General features: G+C 35.6%; 1 non-coding gene across 1 annotated transcript; it reads left to right on the top strand.

Moving 5' to 3' along the window:
- Nucleotides 1-10,626: 10,626 nt before the first annotated feature.
- On the top strand, nucleotides 10,627-10,733 carry LOC128032904 (small nucleolar RNA R71). The gene has a single exon (XR_008189245.1). It is a non-coding gene; the product is annotated as a small nucleolar RNA R71 (small nucleolar RNA).
- Nucleotides 10,734-12,485: the final 1,752 nt, after the last annotated feature.

Below are 12,485 nucleotides of genomic sequence, written 5' to 3' on the forward strand. Positions count from 1 at the left end.
TCCTACCACCAACACACTATGTGGGGATAAAATTGACCCACCCAGCCAACACACCAATATCATAGCAAAGTTACATATAATAATAAGGTAGCAAAGTTGCCAATAACATTAACGTAGCAAAGCTACCAGTAACAGTATATGTGGCATAACAATCAGTACAATATACTTCCCCTATATCAAAATCCCAACCTCATGCAGTATGTCATGCCATAAAACATACGTGTATGCAGTATGTCATACTCAGTAACAGTCGCATATATCATAAAGCAAATCAGTCATACATAGCATAAGGCCATAACAGTCAATTCATTTCCTAGGGGTATAACGGTTATTTTACCCTATAGGGGTATTTTAGTCATTTTACCTTTTAGGGGTATTTCAGTTAGTTTACCCTTCTAGGTTATTTCAGTCATTTTACACTTCGAGGGTATTTCGATCATTTTACCCTTCAAGGGTATTTCAGTAATTTTACCCTTAGAGGGTATTTCAGTAATTTTACACTTTGAGGGTATTTCGGTAATTACCCTTCGAGGGTATTTCGGTAATTTTACCCTTCGAGGGTATTTCAGCAATTTTACCCTTTGATGGTATTTTAGTAAGTTTACCCTTCGAGGATATTTCGATAATTTTACCCTTCGAGGGTATTTCGATAATTTTAGGCCCATTACGGCCTAAGCCCATAAAAACGCTCACAGAGGCCTCTACAGTCCACACCGTGTTACATGGGCTGAGTATACCACACGAGCGTTCTCACGCCCATCTGGTCTCAGCGCCGTCTTTTTCAGCTTTTCGGCTTTTACTGATTTGTAGTTGAGAAAGGGTGTGATTACAGACCTGTTTACGAGAAGAGTGCTATTCCCCACAAACGCCCACCTAGAATCACACAAGACCCAAAGTTAGATGATTACTGCTAGGGTAAAATGCCCTTTTAACAACACTTAACCTAAAGCACACACATAACCTTAGTTGAACGTTGAGGCCAAAGATTGACTATGTCAAATATCCTGCAAACCACCACTTCTCGAAGGAAACCCTAAGACTACAATGAGAAACACCAAAAGAGGAAGAAAGCAACCACAGGAAATTAGGGGTTAAGGGGGTAGAGTATTCGATTTTGAAAAAGAAAAGAGGAGAACAAAAATACTCAAATGAGAAATATAACCACTTACCGAAAGTCAGAAACCTGAAGCATAGGAACAGCAAGAAGCGGCTGAGAGGATCAACGCAAAGAATGATACATTAAATGGGTAATATTTGGCTAGAAGTTAGGAAAGTAGAAACCTAACAGAGATAACCCGATGAAACAAAGAGATTATTTGGCCTAAAAGAAAAAGAGATTAGAAGAAAGGTTCGGTCAGTAGGAAAAGAGAAAATAAAAAGAAAGAAAGGAAGGCTTCGGGAACGAGCGAAAAAGAGAGAAAGAAAAACAGAAATGAAATGAAAAGTGATCAAAACCCGAGAACAACTTCCAGACCTTGGCAACATTTGGCACCAAAAATAAAACGTGAAACCTGAAGCTCATCGAAAACAAAGCAAACTGAGAGAAAAACTCCAAAACAAATTAAAAATTGAGTACCTTTAGTGTTAAGTGACTAAATTGGGCACAAAACCCTTCCACAGCCGAACTCTCAAAGTTGGAAAACCCCCAAATGGCACACACTCCCCTTTCTCATATAATTCCTTAATTTTGTCCTTAGGATACTCCCCTTATCCCTCCTTGATTTTCTCCACTACTCCCTCATCAAATTCCAAGATTTACTCCCACCAATCTCTCCATGATTCACTCCTCCATTCAAATTCCTCAGTATTTCAGTCAAACTCCACCACCTCACAACATAGGTGATAAAATTAATCACTCCACAGTGCAGCACAGGATTCAAACCTCAGACCTCAATGAAACTCCACACGCTACCTTGCCACTAGACCACAAGCTCATTTTGTGACCTAAAACCAAAACTAATATTTATAAGGCCTACCTGTCTAAGTCTAGATTCATTTAAGAGAAAAACAAAAAATTCTGCAAATGCCAAGACTTGAACCCAGGCTTCTCAAACACTCCCATATACACCCAAATCACTTAGCCATTAAAGCAAACAATTAATTTGTGTCAGAACACGCAAAAATTAAAGACTTGAATTTTGGGGCGTTACAATGTTAGCAAACTTTGGGTTAAGGACCATGTTTAACCTTAACTCTATAAATAGGCTCATTTAGCACTTATTGGAGGACAATTTTCATATTCTCAGTTTTTCCCTATAATATAGTTTTCAATTTTTTTTCATTTAGGGTTTAGATTTCTTTTCAAGTTATTTTCATTCGTGTTCTTTGGAGAACTTGATTTTTAAACGCAATCAAACTATTATGGATTTCTACGCTTTCATCAATCAAATACAATCAGGATTGTCTTAAACCTTATTCTTGATCTATTCTTTATGCATATCTTATTTATGAAGTTTATTGTGTTTATGGATTCCACAAGAAACTAGTCCTCTCATGCGAGGTTAGTGAGTGGAAGTGTGATTAAGTAATTATTATGTAGGGTTTTCTTAGAAAATCATTAGTTTGGGAGAGGAAGAACATAAACCCTAGGCTTGATGATCCTAGGAAGTCTTTTAGGTGGGAATTAACCTAAATTTGGTATGGCCTATCCGTTAACACCTTAGCGCAATCTGGACTATGAGGTGGAGAGATAAGTAGTTATTGTCGACTTGTTAGTTTAGTGGAAGATCAAGAGATCCTGATAGGATAACGACTAGTTGATCAATTAGAAACCCAAAATAGGAATTACTTATGACCATTGAAGCAATCTAATTACCCATGCTTAGATTTGATTGGGTTTTAATATTTGTTTTCTGAAGTTCACTCTTGTATGCAATTTTTATTACTTTATTTATAAAAACCTAAAAATCTCTTATTTATGTTTGTTCATAATATACTTTATTTAAAGTACTAATTAATTTTATTTGCATTTAGGCTAACTTTAATTTAGTACTCACCTCCCTTGGGTACGATCCTCGGAGTACTCACCTACTCTGTTCTGACTATATTACAATCTAACCAGTTTACTTGCAAACACTGCCCCTATTTCATAGCTTTAGTTGTAGTATTTACACTCTGGACATTGGTACACCCCTTCCTTCATTTTACCAATTTTCCTATCTTATTCCAATGACCCTAATTCGCATTCAATATACTCCTTCCTCCATTATACCAATTTTCCTATCTTCAACTAGCCCACCAAATAATTCCCTCCGTACTCTACATTTTAGAAACATACATTTCACGCACAACATTACATTCATTATTACAACATGGAGTACATCATATATTAGTTCATCGATACACATCCATATCATACATTCAGAGAACATACTTGTAAACATTCATATAATTGCATAGCCATATACATGCAACACATTTCCAATTACCAAGGATCATATATAACAAAAAAACTTAAACTAAAATCGGTGTAGAACATACAAGCAACACAACAACTAGAACAACACCCAAATAGTGGAGTACAGAAGCTCACCTGCTGTCCTTCCTCCCTGCCAACTTAGCTTTTCCAATAGCCAGAGTCTCATCCAACGTTGTTAGCTAAGCATGACAACCAAATATATCAGTTAAATCAAAACCATTCATGCTTCACAATCTAGAATCCAGAAACTTCCTAAAACCCCTAACTTATATTTTCCTCAAATCCACGAGTGTAGAAAGATTAATGCAGAAAAATTAAGAATTTTACCAATTCTTCATATTCTCATCTTTTCAGACTAAATCCTCATATTCGTCGCTCCATGTAAAGTGTAAAATTCCAAACTCAGCCTATACGTTATGGCCCAATATCGAAGATTATATTGGCCACTAGAATGGCACAAAAAACTTTTGTAGTTTAAATCATACTTTAAAACTATTTTCCTTTTTAATTCAAAACTTTTTAACTTGTTTATTTTCTTTTCTTTTTAAGAAAACATATTTAATTTTAAAAATCAAGTGACTTTAAAAATTCATTTGTAAGGATTACATATTTAAAAAAAACTAAGTTGTATTTTATTAGAAATTTATTTTCAATATTGTAGCGGAAATTTAGTGCTAAAATCATGTTTTACTAAAACCCAGTGTTTCATGCATAATCATTAAAATGCTGAATAAGCAGTTTAAATCTTAAAATCATGAAAGAATGAAAGAAAAATTCCAAAAATAAAGTCTTATGCCACAGTCCATAAAGGAAAATGTTACAGTCTAAAAGATAATTAGTTTAATAAAGTTTAAAATACTTTAAATTAAAAATCATCCGAGAAGCTCCTCCAACAGTCGCATCCAAGTCCTAACCTAGGTGGTTATTTATGAAATCAGATAACTAAAGGGTTGATCTATAAAACTCAATGTGAGCCAAAGTCAATAGTGTCATAAAAACAGAGTTTATGAATTTCAAATGTATCCTTATGATTTTCAGAAAACATTGTATTTATGCATTTAAGGAAAAATTCCTACCCATACTCCGCTACACACAATAAGAGTTCCCTAGAACTCGTTCAGTCCAATAGCACACCAATTTGTGGACAAGCCACTAGTAAATTACAAATAAACTATCAGATCTTCCTCTTTCAATCGTACAAAATACCCATGCAATGCAAAAAGGCCTTTCATGCATTTTAGTATCAAAATTAGTTTGGTAACAATATCAAAATCAGTACGGTAACATTCTTGGCATATGAACCACGCGTTCAGAGTAATGGAAACAATAGGCATGTGTAATCATGCTTTCAAAGTATCAGAAACAATAAGAAATTATTGGCACATTCAACCACATTAAGGAAACATGATCATGTGTGATCATCACATGAATCACACAAACATGGGAATTGATAAAACATGGGAATATAATCTTCCATTTCAAATAAATCACACAAAAATTATTGGTTAGGACCCACACCTTATTTCGTACGTTCAATTAATAATAGATCTAGTCCACAATACTCTGATCTGAACTTAAACAAATGAAGCACATAAGATGTCCATGTTAGATTCGGCCAAAAGCAAAGAAAAGAATCTAATTTCCCAGTCCGAAATAATCACTTACCACAATAACCAATCAACAGATCTAAATTGGTAACACCCCTATTGTTCAAATCTAAGTCAATCTCCTTCTAGGATCATACCTTAAACAATATAACACATATGATATACATATTAAAATCGGCTAATACCATTGATAGGTTCGGGAATCTCATGAATTGAATCTCATGAATCTATATACTGAGATGAGGATTTGGGAAGATCTAAAATAAAGATGAGAGAATGAGAGAAAATAATGGCGGTGAGTAATGGTGGAGAGAAGAGGGTGATAAAGGAGTTTCAGTGGTGTACGAGTGGTGATTTTGTGTTACAACGGTGGCTGAATGTGGTGATAAGGTGGCTAAAATGTGAAAAAGTGATGGCAATTAGAATAGGGGATAAAATATGAGAGGAGATTGTAATGGTTGTTCTAGTATCAAATTTGCAAACATTATCGATACCATACCGAGAAAATATCAATACTCATGTTCTAGTATCGATACCTACGTGATTGTCTTGGAAATTTTGCTAAGTGATCCTAATGCTTTTTCAAATATTATTACAAGTTTAATTAAAGTATGTTTCGCACGTTCTGATAATGGTTGATATATGTTTGATTAGAAATTTATAAGATCACCGATCAAAAGGATGATTTCTTAATAATGTTACAACTTACTGTAAATATGACATAAGACAGTGGTGTGGCATCCTGATATTCATGCTTGGCGACCAGGCTGGGTATAGGGTGTTACATTTGGTGGTATCTGAGCTCTAGGTTCATTAACTCTCGGACCTAGGTGATTATTGTGTGTTTGGAGTTTCAAAACTCATGAGTCTAATCTCCCTGTTTTCTTGAAATTGTTGATATAACTCTAATTGAATTGAATAGAATTGTTTGAAATTTATTTAATGTAATTGCATGTGGGGTAGGAATGGAAACACATTGTTTAATTCTAAATTTTGCTTACAAGAATGAGACTTGTATCATCTCTTCGCTACTCACACCATTTATTTGTTTCTTTGTTTGTGTGTTAGATTATTAGTTATGCCTTGTAGATGTGTTAATGTGAGTGCAAATGTATTCATTTATTCTAAGTGCATTAGCTAGTAAGTTGGAAATTTAGGTAGGAGTGCTAGATAAGGGTTTCATTTGAGCTAGATCAGGCAGCAGAAGCATGGTGATAGATTTAGGTTCTACACCTTTGTAAATTTTGAGTAACTTAGCTAATAGGTAAAGAATCCCGATAATGACTATTGAATTAGGAAAATGGTTATGAGTTCACTAGACAAGAGTGTTGTAGTGAGTAGAGGAAACTGTTAGCAAAGTTACTGTACAATAAGTTCGTGGTAGTGAATAGGATCATTAAGAAAAGAAGTAGAAAGTTAGAGAAAATAGGAATCAGAGTGCGCAGCGAAAGTGTGATAGTTTCATCAATACTTTCAAACCTCTGAAAGCAGTGTTGCTTTAAGTGAGTGAATCGCTCTGAGAGATCCTCTAAAGTAGGAGCAAAAGAAGCAGGATGGTGACTCGAAGGTGGATGATGAGGTGGATCCTCATGATGAAAGGGCTTGATGTATGTGGGCTTGATGATAGAGAAAAATCGGTCTCAATGAGCTATGGCAATGATGGCGTACACACTATCGGCTAACTGGACCTTCTCCAAAGCAACCCAATCAATACATCTGCCTAAGCCGAGTGGTCTCAGTTGAAGAAGCTGATATAATTCCTCCTAGGGATCCTGTGAAAATCGGTTGTAAGGGTGACGTGCAATGGCGGAAGGGCCTGAGGACGAGGTCGCATTAAGAGTCTTCCGCTTTTTCGAAATGGGGAAAACGACCTTGGATTTGCTGCTTGTGTTTGTCATGATCAATCTGTAAATAGTGATGCCCAAATATTAAAACCAAATGATGCAAATAGACGAACCAATCATAATAGAGACAATCTAATAACGCATGCAATAATCAAAGTCAATTATCAACAACTCGACGAAAGAAAATAGATCGACAACGAGAATAAAAAATAATAAGCCTAAAAAAATCCAACAGAAATACGAATAATCAATAATAATAACAACAAAGTACTAAACTAATAAATAAAAATAATACTAATAAAAAGAAAAGCATGAACTAAAAATAATCCGAGTAAACATGTTATCGCAAAGCATTTCATTATAACTAAGAAAATAAAATAATAAAATGACAATAATAATCATCAAAATAGTAACACAAATAATTATAATAAAATAAACTCTATCCTAGCAGACATTACTAACATATGAATAAAAGGAATAATAAAAGTAAGAACAATGAGAAAAATCCATAAAAATAAAGGTATTAGGAATAATAAAACAAAAATAAAACTAATAAAATTACTAAATGGAATACTAAAGAAAAGAAGCAGAGGAATAAAATAAAGAAATTAATAAAATTAATAAAATACTAAATAAAAAAATAAAATAAAGAAAGGCAAACAATGGGGTGACTGGAGCTACTAGTGGCGGCGGGAATAACAGTCGGCGGGAAAAAGAGGAGCGCAATGCAAAGAGGGAAGAGGGGAAAAAAAGAACAGGGATCAGGATTGAGGAGGATGCGGCGAGATAGGGGGCTGGAGGTTTGATCGAGGCTAGGTGAAGGGAAAGGGAAAGGAGTACGACGAGGAGGAAAGGCTCAGTGAGGGGATTCAATGGAAAGAGGGAGAGGGCATATTAATGAAAGGAATTGAGGGGTGGTTGGACTAGTGAAGGAGAGGTTCGGCGGCGACGATGTGGGCTGTGGTGGGGAACTTAGATGAGCGGTGACTAGGGTAAGAAGGTAGTTAAAGAAGAAGACAAAACAAAGGAAACGAAAGGGGGTAGGGTTTTAAGGGTGACACGGTCGTGTGAGGCCCGTGTTAGGCCACACGGCCGTGTCACATGTCCCTGTGGATTCTTCCCAGCCCATTTACGATAAAAAATTTCAACCCAGACTTCACATGGCCTCAGACACACCGCCACACGGCCTTGTATGGTTTCTTTCGCTTCTCCCATGCCCTGTGGCCCGACCGTGTCTCACACACGACCGTGTCTCTTGCCCGTGTAACTCTCTAACTTTGAATAAAATTGAAAAAATTAGCTCCATGGCGCACATGGCGTAGGACACTCTTGTGTGTACCACACATCTGTGTAAATTATTTTAGGTCGTGCAACCTTTAAATTTTTGAAAAATTAAGTCCCAAGATCCACAAGGTCAAGGCCACGCCCGTGTTTCCAGGCCGTAAGGGTCACATGGCCATGTCGCCAGGCCATATAACTCACTGTCGATTTCTCCCTGGTGCATATAGCCAAGGACACACCCATGTGTCCACCCACACAGCCAAGTCACTAGACCATGTGATGCACTATCGATTACCCCATTCCGCACAAGGCTTAACACACGCTCGTGAGTCCAAGTCGTATGGGTTAAAATTATTTTTTAAAATATTTCAATTAGTTTTAAAAGTAACATGAAATAAAATTAAGAGAATTACCAAAGTGTTAACACTCGGGTTGCCTCCCGAGAAGTGTTTCTTTTGAGTCTAAGCTCGACTTACCTTGAATTCGCGTAGTCACGGTGGTTCACGGAGTCGAGGCTCCTCTTTCTCATTATCAATTATTCTACCAAGATAAGGTTTAAGTCAAGTATTGTTTACCTTAAATGTGCGAAATTCAGAATGAATTACCTCGACTGTAGTATATGGGAAGATGTTCAGTATCGCAAATGGGTTTGATTCATTTGCATAAACCTCCGAAGGGGCAATTCATGGATCTATTTTGTCTAGTAGTACCTTTGGTTTGTTCCATCCACATGCTCATCATGGCATCGTTTTGGCTCTTTATCGTGCTTTTTCGGTTTCTCCTTGACATGTGTTCGCCATTCATCTAGTTCATCGATTTGTAACATTCGTTCATCATCTATTGTTTTGTTTCTGCCACATTGGTTGGAAAATGGCTCCATTATATTTTTCTGAAGGGTTTCCTATAAAGAAGGTTGAACCACATGGTCACTAACATTATCAGAAGATTTAAAATCATCTCGATCACTAGATGTTCTAACAGAATTGCGAGCTTGAAGAGTAATTGATTTGTGACCTACACGAAGTACTAATTCACCCGTACCACCATCAATTATAGTTCTAGTAGTTACTAAAATAGGTCATCCTAAAATTAACAATACCTTACTATCCTCATCCATATCTAAAACAACAAACTCAACGGGAAATATGAATTTATTGATTTTAACAAGTACATCCTCAATAACACCCCTAGGATATCTAATGGTTCTATTTGCTAGTTTAATACTCATCCTAGTTTGTTTGGGTTTCCCAAGACCTAATTGCTTAAACATTTTATATGGCATGACATTAATACTAGCGCCTAAGTCAGCCAAAACATTATCAATATTCAAACTACTAATTAAACAAGGAATAATAAAACTCCCTGGATCTTTCAGTGTGTTAGGTAGTTTATTTTGCAATATGGTCGAGCAAACTGCATTTAGCTCCACGGTCGACGAATCTTCTGACTTCCTTTTATTTGCCAAAAGCTCCTTTAAAAATTTGACATAATTATGCATCTGCGAAAGAGCTTCAACAAATGGTAAGTTAATATTTAATTTCTTTAAGAGTTTAAGAAATTTACTGAATTGTTCATTCGTGTGGTCTTTCTTCATCGCATTAGGATATGGCACTGGAGGTTTATATTCCTTAACAACTGGTTTTTGCTCTTGGCTTACCTTAACCTTATTGTTATTCACCACAATTACTTTCCTCGATTCGTGTTTAGATTCAACTAACCCTCCTTCATCTCGCACAGTAATTGTATAAAGCTGCTCCCTTAGGTTAGTCTCAATATTGCTCGGCAAACTACCTTGTGGTCTTTTCGAGATTAGTTTAGCAAGTTGATCGATTTGATTCTCGAGTCCTTGAATCAAAGCTTGTTGATTTTTCAATGCTGCCTCAGTGTTTTGACAGTGGGTTTCTAACACGGAGATAAATTTCATTAACATCTCCTCGAGGTTTGGCTTTTTCTCTTGCTGATAAGGTTGTTGTTGGAAGCCCGGAGGGGGTTGTGCTCTCTGATTTCCTTGACCACCGTAAGAGAAATTGGGATGGTTCCTCCAACCTGTATTATAAAGGTTACTATAAGGGTTATTTTGAGGCCTAGAATTATTACCCATATAATTGATTTGTTCGCTCTCTATGATAGGAGCGAAGGGTAAACATTCTGGGTTACGCATTCCTCCTCCGTTCGTATCGAATTGTACCACCGGATGTACCTGCGTAGAAATATATAAACCATCAATTTTCTTATTTAATTTTCTACCTATTTTGATAACATGGTGATTGCATCCAAGTTGAAAACACCGGCTGCTTTCATCGTCTTCGTCCTCATGACTTTACACTAATAATTATTCAGTGCCATCTCTTCTATATATTCATAAGCTGCTTTAGGTGTTTTATTATTCAGAGTTCCACCAGCTACTGCGTCAATTAACTGCCTAGATGAAGGGTTCAAACTGTAGTAGAAGGTTTTAACTTGTAGCCATAAGGGTAACCCATGGTAAGGGCATCGTCTCAATAAGTCCTTATACCTCTCCCATGCATCATATAGAGTCTCTAAATCGATCTACACAAAGGAAGAGATATCATTCCTTAACTTGGTTGTCTTAGTCAGTGGGAAGCACTTCAGAAGAAACTTTTTGGTCATTTGAGCCCATGTGGTGATGGAACCTCGTGGTACATAGTTCAAACACTGTATACCTTTGTTCCTCAATAAGAAAGGAAAGAACCATAAGTGAATGGCATCGTCAGTGATGCCATTAATCTTGAAAGTATCGCAGATTTCTAGGAAATTGGCTAAATGAGTATTTGGATCTTCATCTTGCAAACCATCGAACTAAACAAACTGTTGAATCATTTGAATTGTGTTCGGCTTCAGTTCTAAATTATTTGCAGCAATGGTGGGTCTCACAATACTTGATTCAACCTCAGTTAAAGTGGGATTGACATAATCATACATACTACGAGAAGCAGGATCTGGAATTGCAACAACTACAGCAGGTAGCTGGTTATTCTGGTTATCACCCATCTCCTCAGTAATAATAATTTCCTCTTGTTCGTCTACTAAATTTTCTCGACTCTGCCTTACATCTCTATGGTTTCTACGAGCTGTACTTTCAATTTCACTATCAAATAGCAATGGTCCCGATGGGTTTCTTCTAGTCATACACTAAAGGAACTTGCTAGAAGCAAATAAAAGAAAAATTAGAATTTAAAAATTAAACTAAAAAAACAAAAATTATAATAAAAATAAAAATGACTAAATTAATAAAAATCAAGTGTTCCTAATATTTTAGACCCCGACAACTGTGCCAAAAATTTGATGGTCACTAAACTAACTATAAATACGAAAAAGACAAGCAACCCTATCGAACAATAGTATAGCTATGGTGAGTAGAGAATATCGTATCCACGAGGACTAAATGTATTAATAATTATGGTTTTTCTATTATTTAGCAGACAATTTGGAGTAATGTATTTTAATCTAATTTTACTAAACTAATTTAACTAAGAATGCAACAGAGAATGAATCAAGGAAATAATCAAATATTAACCAATAAGGTAGACAATACCAAGGAAAGAATCCACCTAGACTTCACCTATTATTATAAATCTGAATTAAACGATCTATTCACTTGTTTCTTGATCCATAGAAATCCCTAAATTATGTTAATATCTCTTTCGAAAATAAGAAAAAGTGACTCTAGATTGATTAGTTGAAATCTCTTTCTAATTAAAACCCCTATGGTCGCATGAACTCGATCTATGGATTCCGCTATTAGATTTATGTCGTCCTATTTCTAGGTTGTATGCAACTCTACTCAATTATGCTAGATATACTCTTAAATAGAGACTTTTGTTTCATTGAATTAAGCACATTAAACATTAATTAATATCCCGAAAATATTAAAACAAGAAATAAGCATACATAATTGAGAACAAGAATCATGTATTTATTGTGTAAAAATAGAAAATAAATAAAATGATTCATCACATGTTTCATCCTCCCTATGTATGTAACAACCCTAACCCGTATCCATCACCGAAAAGGGGTTACGAGGCATTACAGATCATAACATGGTTCAATACATAGATTTATCAATAATTATCACATTGCAATTAATTTCATAAAATACTCTCATAACATGCTTAAAATGAGCATATCGCTATTAAACACTATAAAACTACAACTAAATAAACATAATTAATTTAATTCATCACAAGGCATCCGGTCATACATCTGCAACATTTAATCATCAATGACCATGACACATATAAAACCATTTCAACATCACATTTTGATACCATTTATCTCATTCAAATAAGCAACCAAAACTAATTTAATATATAT

The sequence above is a fragment of the Gossypium raimondii genome, chromosome 9 (genome assembly GCF_025698545.1).
Source record: "Gossypium raimondii isolate GPD5lz chromosome 9, ASM2569854v1, whole genome shotgun sequence".
NCBI lineage: Eukaryota > Viridiplantae > Streptophyta > Magnoliopsida > Malvales > Malvaceae > Gossypium > Gossypium raimondii.